The following is a 17,513-nucleotide window of genomic DNA, read 5'->3' on the forward strand; positions in this document are numbered from 1 at the left end:
TAAAAAATAAAAAATAAAAAATAGAGAAATAGACCACTTTCCACTCATACTTTTCTAATTTGTATAAAGCCATGGGTACAAACATGAACTCAAGAGTACTATCAAATGAAAAACATGTGACAAATGAAAAATCGTTAACTTTGATGGTAAAGTAATAAAGGGATTAATTAATTAAAAATTGAACAAAATTTAAAAATCTTATTTTTAAAATTGAAAATCTAACTTGTAAATTCAAATTCAATCAAAATTTAGAGATTAAATAAAAATTTTCGGTATAATTTGCATAGAATGCAAAATTTGCAGACGATGATTTCGGTGCTTAATAGTCGGAGTTAAAGACAAGAATATTGTCGTCGCCAATTTGCATCAAACAAAGTATTTTTAACTGTGGTTTTGATTATCTTGAGATTGATGCCTCGATAATGCCTACTGCAGGACCACTAAGCCCATACCTATCCCCAACTCCAAGCTACACAACAATGGGATTGAATAGCGTAGATTTAAAAATAGAAACTATTTTTTTTCTGAGCAATAATAGATAATATAAACGTTATATTATATAGGCCGTACTAATAATAATGATAATGATAATAATAAAAATAAAAATAACAATTTCAAATGTCGTACAATAATTACAGTTAAATATTGGGATTTCTCTACTTTGGGCTCTTGAAGCATAGTAGAATATAAAGTTATCACAATCCGTGTTTTTCTGAGCATATAACATCTCAATTGTTGATTGCCAATAATAACCCGAGGCAATGGGGAAGTGCTAATCTTGGTAAGAAGGCCATTCGAGAAAAACAGTTGTGCCAGCTCAGCTATCAAATCTAGAGCTGCAAATAAATTAGTTCGTACAACAATCCACTCGATACCCACTTGGTAAAACCCAAACTGAGCTCAAACTCAGTACTGTAGAAACCCGTTTATTACTGTAGAAACTCGTTCGATTAGTAAGTGATACATACCAAACCCGCCCAACAGAATTTGATATAAGCTTGCGAGCCTAGCTCGTATATGGCTCGACTGATCCGTACTCTTGACTAGGGCTTATGAGCATAGCTTATATAAGGCACTACAAAAAAAAAAGGGATTTCTGGACGGTTTAAAACCGTCCAGAAATCGGAAAAAACACCGTCTGGAAAAAGGTCCAGACGGTTTTTAATGGGTCGGTAAAAGTATTTGCGGACGGTTTTACTAAAACCGTCCATAATCTTTTATGGACGGTTTTACCAAAACCGTCCATAAAAAATTACGGACGGTTCGGGTAAAACCGTCCGTATATATTTACGGACGGTTTGGGCTCAAACCGTCCGTAAATATTATGGACAGTTTGGGCCCAAACCGTCTTTAATTTACAGACGGTTTGAGCCCAAACCGTCTGGAATTGATATGGGGAGAATACCGAATAATTCTGGACGGTTTGGGCCCAAACCGTCCAGAATTATTATTATTTTTTTAAAAAAATTTATATTTAAAATCAAAAAAAAAAAAACCCTAATACAACATTTCCAATCCATTTCCAAAATTCCAAATTCAAATCTAAATTCAAATACAAATACAAATTCAAATCCAAATCTATTTCCAAATTCAAACAACTCACAACATAACAATAGTCCAATAGCTTACATATTTAAAACATAATTAAACAACTCACAACGTAACCTATTATAGAATTCAAATATAAATACATAACTAAAAATCCAAAAATATTAAAACAAGTTGTTTCCATACACAATTATAATCATCAATGCATGCAAGCCGGCCCATAGGAGAATTAATCTGATTTACGACCTGTGTGCGTTGCTTGCTTCAACCATCTTGTTCATTTCTGCTTCCAGTGTTTGCTGCAATAGGTATACAAATCTCAAATTGTTAAGTAAGAATCATCTTAATGAAGTTATGATTAACATGTTTTTTTTTTCTTGAAAGGATGATTAACATGTTTTTAGGTGAAAACTAAACACTAGTAATGAGAAGGTGTTTAAAAGTTTTGTACACACAAGACTATCTCATCATACTCCCATGGCAATTCAATATTCATAATTTGATATCGAGGATCAATTATTATCTTCTCAAGCTCAACAGCATTATCAATCAAATACCTGACCTAATCGACATCAATTGTTTGACGACGTTTTCCCCCAATAACTAAAAAGACATGTTCACGAGAATTCCAATATTCAACCTAAGCATATAATAGTTAACATTCCTCTTAACTATTAGCATTCATCTTTAACCATAAATTATTTTAGTGTAATTTGAAATAAAAATATAACAATCCCAATGAACAGTAAGAGGGGACAATTAGTGACTGAAGATGGCAAAGTTAAGTGTAAACCAAAACATCACCTTCTTCGTTGTTTCCCATTGATGATTGTTTCTCTGCCATAATCAAGGCTACCATACGTTTGACGCCTGCAAGCTCTTCCTGTTGTGCTTCGTACAAAGTCTTCAAACGTTCCATCTCAGCAGCCATTTCTTGTTCTTTGGGAGTAGGTCCACTAGAGATCGATCCTTGTCCGGAGGTATAAGAGGTGGATTTACCGGGAGTCGGCCCTAGCCCTACCCCGCGTACACGACCGGGATGTTCTCGTCCTAGCACTTGTGCACACACATCATTATGCGACCAATAGATTGACCCCTGTGAACACACTCGTTCTGCAGGCGACTGATTCACAATAATTTCTCTTATCTTCTCCTGCACAAAACATCCAAGGGTGAGAATTTGAACCTAGAAATAATATTTTGTATTTACCACTTACGATAGTTTCTCCAGCCGCCGCATTCACAGGGTTCCCATCTTTCTTGGTGTGCGAGACAATGAACATATCATCTCGGTTTGGTGTTTCTCCTATGTCTTCCTCCTGCAATATCATTAACATTATCAGTTATAAGCATATTATATTACCGCAGTACGTACAAGCCGTGAACGTTTATCTATTAGACGTACCATTTCTCGTGCAACCTGTGCGATGCTCTTCGATCCCAAAGTGTGAAGAAGTGTGTTTTGGCCACGGCTTATCTTGGACTTCAACGCTCTCTCCTATAAATTTGGTAATGTAAAATGTTGATTTCTTCTACAAAGAAAAGACCAATAAGAAATACATTAAAATACCTTATCAGCCGAAGACAACCACGTATCAACTTGCATTTCGAAGTCTTCTGCATTGAACACTGGCGCTGGTGAAGCCCTACTGACCACAGATTATACGGTATCACATTCTTTCAACTTTAGACTCTTCTTCACCTCATACCTGTGTTGCCTTCTTTTCTTTGCTAGGTCCTTCAACGTTAATCTTTTTATGTGCGCAAGTAGGTGAATAGGCTCAAAATAAAATTTTTGCTACACAGAAAATGATATCCCATATCTTAATTAATTGGAAATGTAAGACTAGAAAAACTATAAATAAGAAATTATTGACATGGATATAGAAATTTTGTTACCGTTAGGGTGCGCCACATATCTTCCTTTCCTTCCAATGGTAATGTCCTCCAGTTACCATGCAGCCGTACGAATTTACCACTTCTTATGATCTTCCCACAAATTCTTCTAAATTTCTCAACCCCCGAGCCGGTTGGTTGGTAGGATAGGTTGAATTCGATCACCACCTTTTCCCCATCAGGTATGTGCCATATGTCCTTAGGACTACCAACAGTCCTAACATTCTTTCTACCCTACTCATCTGCAACTCATAAAAAAAAATGTTAGTCACACTTGTTTATTACTATAATAGTAAAAGATTACTAAAGTGATTGACTACCATCAAATATAAAAATAATTCATACCTATTGTGTAAACTTTCCCATCCCGTAATATACACGGCACCCGCGTAGTACCACTATGTTGTGAAGTCTCGGGTACTGATTGTGCTGATGATACAAACTCCATATCAGGTGCTACACATTGTTCAGAATCTACAACCCCTTGTGTCTCGTTAGGGTCCTGTGTCGTTTCGTCTGACCCTACAACCGGTTGGTCATGTACTATATGCTGAGAATGTACGCCCCCTTGTGTCTCCTTAGGGTCCTGTGTCGTATCATTCGATCCTACAACCGGTCGCTCATGTAGTACATATTGACAATCTACGCCCCCTGTGTCTCATTAGGGTCTTGTGTCGTATCGTCCAACCCTACAACCGGTCGCTCACTCGGTGTGCGGTCTATAGGCGTCCAAAAATCCTCTCCTGGTCGCGGCATTCTTTGTTTAGGGGCCATGTCTACCTACAAACACATGAAAATTGGTCACATTTAATAGTAAATAAAGTATTCAATATTTTTTGCAACACAAACGACATGCAAAGAAAATAAAAGTGAGACGACTATAAGTCATTCTAGACACCATATATTTGAATTCTATATCATAGTTTAACCATATTCTAACATACAATTATTATGTTACTTGTGTGGCTGGTACATTAGCACGTGCACAATCAATGTCATCAAAACCAACGTCACCCGTTACGTTGACGTTGAACGGCTCGTGCTCATGATAACTGTCAGCCTCAACATAATCATCACTTTCACCACTGCCAACATCGTACACATTTCTAGGTTTTGTCCTTACAGCAACAGCCCAATTTGGATTTTTAGGATCCTCGACATAATACACCTGCAATACTTGATTTGATAGTACGAACGGATCATCGGTTAGTCGCGCACCCGTATGTATTAGGTTCTTGAAATTGACAAGATCGAATCCATATTCGTCTTTTTTGTATCCCTTATTCGGTTGAATGTCGGCCCAATCGCACTTGAAAAGCACATACCGTGTCAAGTCGTAGTATGTAACCTCGATTATTCGAGTTAGCTTACCGTAGTAGGTGGGACCATCTTCAGTGGTGACACACACTCCACTGTTTTGACTTTTTTTTTCTTCATCGACATTCAGGGTGCGGTATAACACGCCATTAACCACATACCGCTTATATTCTACAGCATCAAACATTGGGCCTTTAGCATGACTTACAAGTTTCTCTCCCAATGTCCTTCTATCCGCCTCGGCCAACTTATCAACCTGTGATTTAGACACATTGTTTAATCCGGGTTTCATGATGCTTTTATAGGCAAATAATTATTCAAACCAACAATTCTCTTACGTATGACTTGTACCAACTACAGAATTGGTCCCTCTGTTGCTTCTCCAACTGTTGATGCGAGATACGTTCCCGGTTGTTTTGTTCAATTAGCGACTCCATGTGCATCCTATACGTCAACAAAAGATGTATAGGTTACTTTTCATTGTATTTAGAGGCGTATAATACGTATTTACTAATGTCACTCACGTGCGAAATTGAAGGAAATCGTCAGAGTCGAATAAAATATATCGGTGTGCTTGCTCAAACGTGATATTATCAAGTTTTATCCAATTGGTCGCCCCTCTCGATTCCTCTTGGTGTCTTGGGGCCTTATTGTGGACCGTTGGCGCGTTCACTAAATATCGCGAGCAAAATGTCAACAATTCATCTGCAATGTAACCCTCTGCAATAGACCCTTCGGGTGCGGCCTTATTACGAACGGTACGTTTATATCTACCAAGGCACCTACATTAAAGGCAGACCATGAGACCATCACATAAGACATATATATTGTAATAGGTCATTCAGTTGAACAAATGTCAAGTTAACAGAATTTTAACATTACCTCTCAACGGGATTCATCCACCTGTAGTGTACCGGTCCGCCCAATTTGCATTCACGTACTAAATGTATGATTACGTGCACCATGGATGTAAAAAAACCCAGTGGGAATATTCGTTCCAATTTGCACAAGATTATGGGTATTTGATTCTCTAGACGATCCAGATCTTCCACCCTCAATGTTTTTGAACAAATATCCCTAAAGAACCCACATAGCTCAATCAAAGGCCTCACAACATCATCCGGTAAGTTTCCTCGAAGTACAATTGGCATGAGTTGTTGCATGATTATGTGATTATCATGACTCTTCAAACCCCCAACAGTACATTCCTTGAGCTTGACACAACGTGATACATTTGAAGAATATCCATCGGGCACTCTAACATCATGGAACACTTGCAGGAAGTCATTCTTCTCTTTTTTGGTCATTGTGAAACAAGCTGCGGGAAAATATGTTTTACCGTTTTCCGCGATAAATGGCCAGAGTTCTGGTCTCAATTTCATCTTACGCAAGTCTTGACGTGCTTCGTGGTTGTCTTTGGTTTTACCGCTCATGTCCAATAGCGTGCCAAGTATGTTATCAACCACATTTTTCTCTGTGTGCATCACATCAATGTTATGGCGTACTAATTGATATTTCCAATAAGGCAAATCATATAATACACTTCGCCTCTTCCAATCTACTTCCCCAATCGGCAGATTCTGTCTGGTCCTTGCCTGATTGACAACACACTCTAACTGGCTCATGATCTCATCGCCATCCGGCACTTTGGGAGGACCAACCATTTCCTGCGCACCGTTGAATTGTCTCTTGTTTCTTCTCCATGGATGATCCGGAGGCAACCATCGCCTATGTCCCATAAAGCATAATTTTTTACCATAAGTTAACCACGTTGATTGTGTTTCATGCCTACAACAAGGACATGGTTTCCGGCCATGTGTACTCCAACCTGACAAATCACCGTATGCCGAAAAATCATTTATCGTCCACATCAAGGCCGAATGCATTGTGAAATATTTTTTCGATGTTACATCAAAAGTTTCTACCCCTACTTCCCATAGTTTTTTCAACTCACTTACAAGGAGTGCTAGATACATATCTATATTCTGTCCTGGTGCATTCGGACCAGGGATAATCAAGCTTAACATAAAATACGGTTGCTTCATGCACATCCAAGGAGGCAAATTGTAGGGTACTAACATTACCGGCCAAGTAGTGTGACTAGAGGACATGTTCCCAAAAGGATTAAAGCCATCTGCCGCTAAACCAAGCCTCACATTTCGCGGGTCTGATGCGAATACTGGGTAACGTGAATCGAATGCCTTCCATGCTTCTCCATCGGCCGGATGCCTCAACACACCGTCTTTTGTACGGCCTTGAGCGTGCCACTTCATATGTGGCGATGTATGATGGGACATAAACAACCTCTGCAGCCTTGGTATTAGAGGAAACCAACGCAACACTTTGACCGGATTTTTTTTCAAACTTTTTGTCGACCCATCTTCATTAGTTAAGTCATCCTTCCACCTGGACTCATTGCAGAATGTACATTTGTCCAACTTTTCATTTTCCCTCCAAAACAACATACAACCTTTGCGACAAGTCGATATCTTCTCATACTCAAGGCCCAAATCCTTCAAGTACTTTTTTGCCTCGTATGTGTCTTTAAGCAAACTTGTGTCCGGAGGCATCAGCTCATTGATGAATTCGAGCAACATGGAGAATGATGTATTGCTCCAACCGCTCATACACTTAATACTATATAGACGCACAATAGCTCCCAATTTGCTATGTTTTGTATTTCCATGGAGTGGCGTATCGGCATCCTTTAGCAATTCTTCTAACTTATCCGGCACCCTGTTAGAGTCGTCAATTTCAACATCCACAGACTCGAATTTGGCTTCGGCGTTAACTCCCACTTGAGGCCCACCGACTTCTACACAAACATCGTGCATCACAAAAACGTCAGTAAGCATGTCTTGCATCCCACTGGACCCCCCATTTAGTGGAACGCTATCCACTTGAAGCGTCCTGGGAGCTTCATGTTTTGTCTCGTTATGAACGGGAGGGACAGGTAATTCCCCATGCATTATCCACTCAGTGTAACCCTCAATAATCCCGGCACCTGACGTTAAATGGGCAAATACAACTTCACAGGACCATGATTTGCCCAACAAAACTTCTTACAGGGGCACACAATGACCCCTTTTCTACTCTCATGTTCACGTGCAAATTTCACAAACGCCATAACCCCGCGAATATACTCTCGCGAACTTCGTGGCAACTTCATCCAACTCTTATCCATCTTTCTAACTACATCATGTGAAGAAGAAAAAAATATTGAAAACTGAAAAGCAGAGGTGTTGTTCATGTGCAAAAACTATTAGAAGACATTTTTATGGTAACAAAAACATATATACCGCATAAGCTATATGGTAACAAACTACAGATTATGTTTCTGATAAAGGGTTAATCGTTCACGAAAGTTAGAAATATGAAAAGAGGAACAAATTATGTATATGTCAAGTTTAGCAATCTTAAATCCCATGTCAAAACAAGACCTAAACACCATGTGGATTCATTTATAACTTCAATAATGTGTCTAAGCAATATTAATGTCAATAACACAGTAGTTGTCCAGTTCTAATTTGTCCAACATACAAGTTATTATATAGCCTACCAATATTTTAATTAAGATAAAATTAGAAACAATATTTTTATTGTTTAACATTAATATTCAAAACATAAAATTAACTAAACAAACAAATGAAGAAAGCCTAGTATAAGCATAAGACCCATTCACTTTCTGGGAACCAAACAACATAAAACCTAATGTTCAAAACTCATTTTATTCTTTATACTATTTGGGTGGTGGAGGGAGTGGTTCCACCTATGACACTCTAAAAGTTAGTTTTGTATTGGATAGATTGTCCACATTGAATGTGTAGATTCTAAATGTATTCATGATTGTTAAATCTCACATTAACTCTTTAGTATGTGAGATTTAGCTTTTGTAAATAATTTTAAAAACTCTAATTGCAATTTACTTTATCATTTTGGAGTAATAGTACATATGTAACTAATTTTTTCTGACAAATATTTACAAATGACATCAGAGCAATCTAATAATACTACATGGTGCTGAGATATCACTCCGTAATAAAAAAATAAAAAATAAATAAAAGAAAAGAATGATATAATAAAATAAAATAAAAAGGTTTATTTTAGCTTTTTATTTTTTTTTTCAATATTTTATAAATATAATAAAGAAAAATTATTTAACTCATGACATGTGAAATGGCATTAATTATAATATGGTTTAGTTAGTTAAGGACCTTTGTTTTTTTCCTCAATATGGCTGCAAGTATGATTGTCTGAATATATCATTCAACTCCTTCCTAGGAGTTGAAATATGGATGATGTGACCGCTCAAATTAGGAAATTTAAATAGTATTAATAAATATGTCCTCATTTCAACTTTTTTTTTTTGGATTATATTATAACTAATAATCAATGATAGCAAGGCAAATGCCATAAAATCACTCCTTTATTGAGATCAAATAAGTATGTAGGCCACAAAGCAGAGTTTATGTAGGGCACAAGTTTGGTTTAATAAAATTTGTTAAAAAGTACTTTAATATTGGTTGAGTGTTTGGATAACAATAGTATAAAAAGTACGTTTTTATGGACAAATTACCAATAAACATTATTTATAAAAAAAAAAACCCTAACGGTTGTCAAGCCACCATTATCTTTTAAAATTAATGTGATAATGTGCTTAATATATATATATATATATATATATATATATATATATATATATATATATATATATATATATATATATATAAATATCTATCTCTTTAACTTACGAAAATAGTTCAATATAAATCTTCTTTATTTTGAAATCTTCATCTAGTTAGTTTTTTTTTTTTTTATGTGTTTTGGATAAACACTATAAGGATCAAGTTCAAATTTACAAGTTAATTTCACCACATCTACTGTTATGTAAAATCATCCTATACTATACAAATATATGGATGAAATTGACCCATTATAATTGGAATTTGACCCATTAAACTCGCTAAAATTACTACACCTGTTTCTTATGCCTTATTAAAATATGTGTCTCAATTTTAAGAAGTTTAATTCTAATTAGAACATAACTCAAGCCACACCTGAACACCAACACCAACATCCATGTTTTCTACTACCGAAAACCCAACACCAACATCCATTCGTTCTACTACCGAAAATCTAAAAGGAAGTACCCAACCGATTTCATCTCCAACAAACCCAGAATTTAACACAGAAAAATCAATCCAACAAATACAAAATCTCCAAATAATTCAACGGAAAAACAAAAAACCTACAAAATAAAAATACACCCTAATTAAAAGTCCATAATATGCAAATCATCATCCTAATTACAAATAACCAAGTCCAATAAATAATTGCAAATAGCGAGCTAGGAAAAAATTTAATCAAACCTTTAAACCGGGCGTCGACCGGCGTATGTCGGGAAAATAGGGTATTTGTCCCGGGCTAGCTGAGACGCGTCGGGCCGTCGCCGGAGAAGATGATGTAAGGACAACCAGGGTTGACTTCCAAAGAGAGGGCGCCGAAGAAGATAATGAAGGGCCAGCCGGCGGGATTGACTTCCAGATATTGAGAGGGATCGGACGGGATACTGAGCTAGAGGGGATACAGAGCTAGAGAGAGAGAGAGAGAGAGAGAGAGAGAGAGAGAGTGCTGGAGAAGAGGAGGAAGAGGGCAGCCGTCGATCTGGGTGTGCGTGAGAGAGAGAGTATGGATCGAGTATGGGGCGCGCGACAGGGGGCTAGGGATTTTCTTTCTACTTTTAGAATTAGGTCTAGACGGTTTTTCTGAAACCGTCTTTCTATTTATAGACGGTTTTAAAGAAACCGTCCGGAATTTTCTAATTCCAGACGGTTTTTTAGAACCGTCTATATATTTATAGACGATTTTAATATAACCGTCTGAGTTTTATGGGCGGTTTTAGTAAACCGTCCGTAATTTTTTTTTTTTTTTCAGACGGTTTAATAAAAAACGTCCATAATAGTTTTTTTATAGACGGTTTTTAAAACAGTCTACAAAAAAACCGTTCATAAAATGCGGTTTTTTAGTAGTGAGGCTCAACCCGACTCGCTCGGTTGATCATATATATAAATAATTACATATAAAGGATATATATATTTATATATTATAGGTTACTTTGTTTTTATAATTATATTACCCCATTTAATCGTATATAATAATCATATAAATAATGAATATGATCATATGATCTAAGTATTAATGTATTGTTATTAGTCTATTAGATAATTATGAATGATTTATGAGATCCAAGAATAAGATCAAATGAATTGTGATTTTATATGATCATATGATAATACTTAGCTCATATGATCTCATCTAAATATTATCATTAGATACTTATGATTTATGATAAATATGATATATAATTATCATTCTTATTTATTATAGTTAATCTCATATTATATGTATGAATTAATATGTTATAATGATAGTGTGATTCATATATTCTCAAATTAAGTGATTATTGTTGAAGTCAACAATGCGTTTGTTATAATCACAAATTAAGTATTATCATAAATATTAAAATTCAAACATAGATGAGATGATCATATGATCATGTGATCTAAGATTGTGCCATATGATCATAATTACTAGATTATATGATCATATATTCATATGATATAATGTTGTGTCATTTAATCACTGTATCATATGAATATGATCATTTGATTCATATTTATGATCCAAGTATTATTATTAGATACTTTGGAATCGTTGGATCACATGACCTAAGATTTAAGTTCATATGAATTGTTGAATCAATAAACCAAAATTTTATTTCTTTTTTTTTTTAATTTTTTTTTTTAAAAAAAGATGGGTGTTTGGGGTGTCATTTTTTAATATTTTTTAAAATATTTTTGAATATTTTCTTTATTTTTTTTGAGTTTTTTTGAATTAAAAAATGACACGTGGCAGGGGTATTATGGAGATATTTCGCCAAAAATGGTATTTTTCAAAGGTTTTGGTAGTTTTAGGTGCCAGAATGCAAGCCTTGGTAGTTTAGGGGGCCATCCAAAGAAAGAATGATAGTTTGGGGGGCTAAATTATATTTTTTCCTAATTAATATATAGTAAATTAATATTATTAAGTTAATAAATAAATTGAATGAAGAGAGAGCGGAAGCGGAAAGAGAGTATAGGACTACATCTTGAAAATTGATATGTATTATATAGGCTTCTATTTATAGGAATCAAGGCTATGAGCGATGAACAAGTAAAACCTAAAATACATAAGGAAATAAATAAACTAGAGAATCATGTTCAATTTTTATCTTTTTCAATTTTTGTAAATTAGTGTACTTTTCAGTAAAAAGGGGTAATTGGGAAATAGGCTCCAATTATGTTGAATTTGGATTTTGGAGGTGGATGTGAAATTTCGATGTCGTAGTTGGAGGGATAAATTACACATTTATCCTATAATTATTTGGATAAAGTTCAATTCGTCGCTAGCATATTTTGTGAACTTGACCAATTTCTTGGTATGGCCCCATATTTCACTCTCATTTTTCACCCCTCTATAGTTTACTAAAATCAGTCATACATGTACAATTGCAGTCAATTTAGTGAATTTTCCATATGAGCATCGCAAGAAGTATCAACTGCTGAATGATTTATTTTCTTCTAAGTGTTTACATCACACATGGATAAAGGCTGAAAAGTGAGAAGCATGCGCTTAAGTTTAATATTTCCCTTGCAATATTCTTGGACATCCGAATTATTTCCTTTAGTTTTTAGCCGTTGGATGTTAAATATGGATTACAACTGCAAGGCATAGAGATGTGAGAGTTATATGGTGCTCTGCATAACTCCTTGAGCTCAGTAATCCACCAACTTGCATTGAATGAAAACGAAAATTCAAAATCCTAATAAACGATCAAGATCAATACTACTACAGACATGCCTCCAATTTAACAAAAAATGCGAATGGAGGATAATTTTGAAGTTGGTGTTTTTTGCGCATGCTATAGCCTTCATCCACGTACTACATTCATTTTCAAAAATCCTCTTCAATTCTCATTGCCCTAGACGTCCCATGACTCTCATAAGCCATTTAGGGTTTTATATATTTTCTTTTGATTTTGAGATTTCACATCAAACTTTCAGCCTTGAGAGTTGAGAGTTTAGCACTTGAGAACGCTTTAGGGTTCCATCACTTTTGTGAATCATGAATCGTGATGAAATCCAACAGCCCACCACAAGATTTGTTACTTTTTGATCATATGATCCGTTCATTATGAGGCATGACAAAGATGACGCCATGGACAAAAGCTTGAGAAGACAGAATATCTACAACTGGAAGTCTGTAAGAGACGATAGAGGGGGAGGGGTGCTGAGAAAATTTAATGCTCCATTAAATGCTTTGTCTGCCATTTCATTTACAAAGACAAAAATGCCATCAAACATTAATTTAATAAAAAATATTAAACCCAATATACATTTTTTTTAGAAAAAAAAAAAGAAGAAGGAAAATAAAGGGCATGGCTCCCGGTGGTAGCCACCCTCGCTGCCACTCAGAGGTGGCCGGCACCATCTCTGGGGGTGGCTCACAGGCCACCCCACTCCCTTTCTTTCCCTTTTTTTTTTTTTTTTTTTTTTTTCATTTGTATAATTTTGAGGGTATTATATGTAAATTTTTATTTTAAGTTAGGGTATTTGAGTCCTTTTACGAATTTGACTAACGGAATGGGGGTTTTGGTATCTAAATGGTAGTTCAAAGCTCTGTTTTGGTGAGCGTGTCAGTTCTTAGTGGCATATTGACAATGACCAGTAGTTGATGGGGGGAAAAGATAATTACCCCTTATTTAAATAATATTGTAACATCCTGAGTAAGAAACTTTCAAAAAATAAAATATAATTTAGAGAGAAATAAGTAAAAATAATGAAAAATTAGAAAAATGTTATGGTGTAATATATAGAGCATGAAGAGCTCCTATGTTCTTGATCAATAAGATAATTAAAGTTGGACAAAAACCGTTTTAAATTTTCAACTTTGTTGAATCTTGTTCGAACAAGATTGGAACTCGTTCGAATGAGGAGGAATCTCCAAGTGTCATTGCTTCGCACACATGGGGGAAAATGAAAGACTGAGATTAAAATCTAAGAAATCTCTTACGAACGTGTGTCCTTTCTAGGGCTAGCAATTTTGACACGATCCGATAATCCGACACGAACAACGACAAGAAATTAGCGGGTTTGGGTTTACCTTAAACGGGTTTGGGTCTTAAACGGGTCAACCCGTTTATGACCCGTTTATCTTGGCTTGACGGGTCATGTCGCGGGTCACCCGCGGGTGACCTGCCAGACACGATTATGTTTTTTTTTTTTTTTTTCAAATATTTAAATTATTATTTAATTATTTATTAATTTATTATTATTAGCTAAAATAAGAAAACAAAAACAAAAGACAAAGAAACCCTAACTTCTTCTTTTCTGTTTCATTCAACGCCGCCCCCTCCCCCCCTCTTCTTCTTCTTCTTCTTCTTCCATTTTCTTCTTCTTCTCCCAGTCTCTCTGCTGCGCCGTCGTCCTTGTCCGGTTCTTCGTCCTCGAAGCCCCAGTGCCCTACGGTCTCCCCAGTGTGTCCGTCCTCGAAGCCCCAGTGCCCTTTGCTAACTCCCTTCGCCGAGTCGCCAGTTGTGGACTCGTGGTCTCATTCAAGCTCGGGCCTTGGTCTTCAGTCCTCGACTCCCCACGCCTGAGTCCGATTGCGCCATGAAATTGAAGAGCTTGGAGGTCAGACTGTCTGAACCACCGCTGTGCCCGAGAGCTCCGGCGAGAGCGCAGAATCCAATAGCTTGTTCAAGACGTTGGAGACCCGGAGGCTGGAGCTCAGGGCACTGTTTGGGCTCTAGTACGGGTACCTTTAGGTCCTCTTCAATATCTACTGATTCTAATTTCTACTTCAATATTTACAAGAAGTTGGTAAAGTTTTTGATGGATTTTGCGATCTGAATATTTGATTGTTGATTTGAATCATTTGATGTTGTTTTGATTGCTGAAAGTGAAACATTTAGTTGAAATTTGAGGTTCTGATTGTGGATTTTGATTTAGTTTTGAGATAATTGCTTGCCTTAGCTTTGAATGTTCAAACGGGTCGTGTCGACCCGATACGACCCATTATGTTAAACGGGTTTCACGGGTCGTGTCGGGTGACCCGTGAAATAATCGTGTTCGTATCGTGTCTGGAGCCCCGACCTGTTAACATAAACGGGTCGTGTTTGGGTCTAGCTTAAACGGGTCGCGGGTCTTAACGGGTCGTGTCGGGTACCCGTTTTGCCAGCCCTAGGTCCTTTCAAATGAGAATGACATCTCTATGTATCATTGCCCTACTAGGGCATTAGGTGAAAATCTACGCCCATATTTTATATGTGTGAAGGTTAGTTGAGATTTGATGCGTAATTTAATGCGGGCGCCACATGTAATTTGAACGAGGAAGAATCTCTTTCGATCAAGAATATTATTTCATGTTGGAAACAAAAGCTTAAAACTTAAGGAACGAAGGAAAAATCACATTTTACCTTCATTCCTCCGTTCAGACCAGAGAGAATCCGAAAGAGGGATAGAGAGATGAGTAGAAAGAAAGAGAGAGAGAACTTAAAGGAAGAGAAAAGCTTGAAAGAATGAAGAACTTGAAGACATGCTTCAAAGAGGTAACTTTATAACCTATTTTGTCCCATTCGATTGTCTAGTTCTTCGAATATTGTTGTTAAGATTTTTGTTAGAGGACGATTGTTGATGTTTTAGTAAGTTTTATGTTATTGTTTTTGTGTTTTGAAGTTTTAGTTAGAAGTTGGGAGGTGAAGGTTTCATTATTGAGGTGTTTGATGTTTTGGGTAATGTGTTGTGTAGACGTTTGTGATTTTGGGATGGTTATCCCAAGTCAATACTTCAAAAGCTACAAATCCTTAAGAGCTTCAAAGGTAGACATCTAAATATGCGTATGGATCAGCATCTACATGAAAGTGTGCCCATTGAGCTGGGTGTGAAAGTATCCCTCCTTGTACTCTTGTTGTTGGCGTAGAACCCGCGAACAAACTGGATAGGGGCGGGGTTGGACTTTGAAACCTTGGGTGTCAATCAGTAGAACTCAAAGTACTCCAAAATCCATGGGGAATGCCTCCCAATGTTAGGCAGATCTGACTCTATCTCCTTCAGAATGGGTTGCCAAAGTAGTTCTGAGAGTGGTGTTTGATGAGTGCCAAATATTGTATATTTGGACCCCTTAATTGACATTTGTTAAATCTTTGGCTTTGTTTTTTTTTAATTTTTTTGGTTTGTTTTCGTATATTTCGTATTTTGCAGATCATGGGGGAGAAAACGGTAGTTTTAAAGTAAAAAAATGCAAATTTTGGAAGTCAAAGTCGGATTGCATTAAATTTCAGGTTCTGCATAAGTCATAATATTTTCATCATAACTTTCAGATCAAGTATCGGATTGAAGTAAAATTAGAAGCATTGGAAAGCTGATTGAAAATGCTACAAATCATTATGAAATAGAATATTCCTAATTCGAATGTATGCTATGTCATAAATGCCCCGCAATATAAAAGAGCGAATTTCCTTGTTTCTAGCGGTTGCAAACACTTCAAACCCTAGCATTCTTTTCTCTTATTAGGGTTTTTTAGGGGTAGAGGTGTCATTTTGAAAATATAGCCCTAAACCCTAGCGTTCTTTTCTCCTATTAGGGTTTAGAGGGGTAGAGGTGCCATTTTGTAAAAGTTGGGTTTAACCTAATTTTCTGTTATAAATACCCCATGCTAGGCACCACTTAGAACATCCTAACACTGTACATAGCAGTAGCTGGGTTCTTTGGCTTCTATTCTTTGTAATTTTTTATTTTTATGTTCTTAATAAAATTTAGTATTTTCTTTTTAATGATGAGTAGCAAATTTTTCAACTAAGGTTGAGGATGAAACCTCACCATTGATAATACTTTCATTCTTGTTATTTTATTCAACTCCGATATTTATCAAATTATTGTTCAAGTTCAATATTCAATTAATTGATTTATGGCTTTTGATTGAATGATTATTTATGAAAAATTTTGATATTTAATGTGTTTCAACCGATGGATACATCGAATGATTTGGTAGAAACAGGATATCCATTGTGATTTGTTTGTCAAAACGGATACATGAATGATTTGATTTCAATTGGGTATTTGTTGTGATTTGTTATTAAGTTGGATTTATTGAATGATTTAATATAATTTTTACGGAACTTTGAACAATGAATATGTCTTAATTGTTTGGGGTAATTACCTTTTCCCCCCATGAACTACCAATTTTTGCGCAAAGCCCCCACAAACTACCAATTCGACCAAAATAGAGCATCCAACTACAAAAAACAACCATTTTCCCCCCTTCCGTCAGTCAATGGGGTTAAAACAAATGGTCAACGCATCACGTGACTGTCACATGCCGTTTTACCGTCATTTTCTTCCTTTTTTCCCCCCATGAAGTACCACCATCTTCCTCTTTTTCCCCCATGAACTGCCACCATCTTCCAACATGCCCCCACGTAAAACGGCACATGACCTGTTGACTATTTCTTTTAACCTCTCTAACTGATGGAAGGGGGGAAAATGGTTGTCTTTGGTAGTTGAATGCTCTATTTTGGTCGAGTTGGTAGTTTATGGGGGCATCGCGTATTTTTTGGTAGTTCATAGGGAGGAAAGGTAATTACCCCTAATTTTTTTTATTGATTGTTTTTAATACAGTTTTTATTTAGTTTATTATTTTACATTATAAAATCC

This window comes from Alnus glutinosa, chromosome 3, assembly GCF_958979055.1.
Source record: "Alnus glutinosa chromosome 3, dhAlnGlut1.1, whole genome shotgun sequence".
Classification (NCBI taxonomy): domain Eukaryota; kingdom Viridiplantae; phylum Streptophyta; class Magnoliopsida; order Fagales; family Betulaceae; genus Alnus; species Alnus glutinosa.